Source organism: Aplysia californica, unplaced genomic scaffold, assembly GCF_000002075.1.
Source record: "Aplysia californica isolate F4 #8 unplaced genomic scaffold, AplCal3.0 scaffold00092, whole genome shotgun sequence".
Lineage (NCBI taxonomy): Eukaryota > Metazoa > Mollusca > Gastropoda > Aplysiida > Aplysiidae > Aplysia > Aplysia californica.
Genome location: NW_004797362.1, coordinates 642319 through 645592, shown reverse-complemented (window position 1 = coordinate 645592; position 3274 = coordinate 642319).

The following is a 3274-nucleotide window of genomic DNA, read 5'->3' as shown; positions in this document are numbered from 1 at the left end:
GCCTATTCACGTCTGCCCCGCCGGAACTGTATGACAACCCAGAATCCGTAATTTGCGTCCGGCCTATTCACGTCTGCCCCGCCGGAACTGTATGACAACCCAGAATCCGTAATTTGCGTCCGGCCTATTCACGTCTGCCCCGCCGGAACTGTATGACAACCCAGAATCCAAAGTCGTCAAGGGGAATGTTTGCTCCGCGCGAAAAACTGAAAAAGGTGCTTTAGTGTCGTTATAAAGAACGATGTACAAAATGTGGGGGTATGTATGAAGGACATCAAGAAACTATCCAGGGATACGGGAAGGTGGAAAGTGTTGTTGTTTTTGTTTGGGTTTTTTCGTGGCCTATACCCTAATGCCAGGTGCGAAAGGCAGAGATCGGGTGATGATGACATTATGTAGAATATTTAGGACACTGACTTCACTTCTGAGAGAGAGAGAGAGAGAGAGAGAGAGGAGGGGGGGGGTGGGGGGAGGGAGAGGGAGAGGGGGAGGGCTCCTGGTAATGGAATCAAAATCACGTCTTCTGCGTAGAAGTGAAGTAAAATCAAGACGTCGGTCAAATAGTGGAGCGAATTCGTTTCGTAATGGGCAGTCTTTGACAAAAAAGCAGCATTGATTAAGAGGCCATAGCTGGTTATATTGTACCCTGGAGAAAAGGTTTATGAGAACACTTTTCACTTGTGAAGCATTGGGTGTGTTTAGCAGCAAAATTATTGAGAAAACAAGTTGAGGCCCTCTAGCGAATTTCCGGTTTAATTTTAAACAATTGATGTCAGGACACCATTGAAAAACTGAAGAGAAGTGTCACCGAGGTTGGGCGCATGGCGCTGGAAAGGAGTGTATTCAGAGGAGCTGTAAGAACGGCTACCCTCTAAAAGGGACACAGTATGCTACCTAGAAGAAGAACCACATGTATATACGAAGAGCGAATGAACCGTTACATGTTTATTCACGAAACCGTCTATTTGCCCAAACCGGCAGGTAATCGATGTCGCTATAGACCAAGTACAGACAAACACAATTTTAACGCTTTTAGTGGCAAGGGGAATTTCGTCTTTATCTGTTTAATTTCAGTTTACTTTTGTCAAATCCCAAAGTCAAACACTAGATCTAGAAAATATTCTTTACGTTGCTGTAAGCTCTGCTAGGTCTTTTTAACTGAAAAACAAGGCAGTTCGCTCTTGTTGACGACGTACGAGTAAAAAAAATTTCTGAAGTATGTAGGCTGCGTTTGCTATTAAACACTCTTACAGTTTAAAATCGCCTTTATAGGGTCCTATTAGTTTCCTTTTGTTTACCTTTCTATAACGAGAGGTTGTGTTACTTAGTGCAAAATAAAACTTTATTCTCGGGACACTTTCATAAACCTCGTGAGAAAAGCAAGTCAGAGGGTAAACATATTCAACACGATTAACGAAAGCGTTTCTTTCTAATATCAGGTTGTGATTAAAGAGTTGTGCTATTTTTTTATGTAACGATGAACCCTTCTTTCTTGTACACAAACCAGTTTTATTTGCCCTAGCAAATTAAGCAACCCATTTCTATTCACCGGGATAAAACGAAAGAAACTTGCGCCCTTAGCCTGAATTGTTAGACAGAATAAGACACGTCCAGCCTTTCACAGCGCCACCTGAGGACAGTTCCTTTTACGGACACTTATGTAAGTCTGGCAAGCAAAAGGTTGAAAGAAGAATGGACTATCGTAGCGTTCACAATGGAGCGTTATCGCAGATGTCAGCTGCCATTATGCTTCTCAGGACAGAGAAAACGATTTAAAAATTCAAGGAAAGTAGGCCTACTGGCGAGAAAGGGATCGGAACGTAAATTGTTAGAAGGGACCTCTTAAGCACTATTTTTCTTCTTTAGAGTCTGAGGCGGTAGTCAGTCGTTCATGCATATCTTGTATGTACAGTGATGTCCCTACTATTAAATCTTTGCAAAAATTGCAAATAATTCAATGTAGGATTCCGCTTTGAGTCTAACTTTTACGTTATTGGAAAGGGTTGAAGCTCTTGGGCTTTTGTGACATTGAAGAGAAGAGATTTATACTAGAAGTATGCACTTGCGCATTCAACATTCTAATAAACGATGTGTTTGAAAGGTATTTCTCGTTTACAAACATGATCATACTACCGAAAAACATACTTTGACGTTCATTCGTTGCACGGCCTGTGTCAGAATGAACAATGTTAAAAGGTTGGACTCACTTCTCAATAGTGCAAACTTGAAACTATGGGTGGGCGCCAGGGAATAATAGACGGTGTGGAAGAGTAATATTCTAAGCTGTGATTTTTGCGACAGTTGTTTGTTTTTGTTGTGTTTTTTTCGATTCATAAACAATAATCAACCCAAAGTGATGCACTGGTTCTGTTGACTGTTTTGGGGTTGTTGTTGTTTGTTTTGTTTTTAATACTCTTGATTTCCACTTTTTTCGAATACTGCAAGAACATCAGCCTGTCCAGGTTTTACGGTGTCTGTCACTACATGCTCTTTGTTTTTGACATGTTTGACTAAATAATTTTTAATGTATATTATTTCATGCCCATATAGACACCATTTTGATCATTTAGGAGGTGGGCTTCGGATCCTGCCTGTCAGGACCAACCCGTGCTGAGAGGGAGACAATATCTCAGCAGAAATAGCAAAACCCTCGATAAGAATTCTCCTCATTCCGAAATCAAACTCGGGTCGGGGACTCTCGTGGCCTAGAGGTTAAGGTGTTCGCCTCTCATTCAAAGGTCCCAGGTTCGAATCCGGGTAGCGACGGAAAGATTTTCTTCTCTAAAATTGTCTCCTTCTACCTCCTTTTCTGCTCTCTAGCAATGTTCTGTCATCTTTTTTCGTCTTCACTTTCTGCCCCCACCCCCTCACCTCATTTGCCCACTCCTCTGGGCTCCGGACTCTTTCTGCAGCCTTTAAGCTGCTTCTCCTTGGATCTTTCTTACTGCAGTCTTTCAGCCACACCCTTGATCTTCTGGTAGGAAAGGTCTACATAAAGTCTTCTCGGATAAGGGCTAAAAATCTCGGAGGTCCTGTGTGCAAGTTGCGCACGTTAAAGATCCCTTGGTGGTCCAAAATCGATGAGAGTAGGCTTTGGCCTCCACCCGGGCAAAATTCAAATTTGTCTACCAACTGAAAATATTAGGTGTGTCCCGTGTGCTCATATGACCTTATGCAGTTATTGCGAGCGCCGTAAAACACTTACTAAAAATCAAAGAAAAACAAACAAACAATTTCGGATCTCCTGCGTGAGGTCGCGAAAGGTCTAACAGCT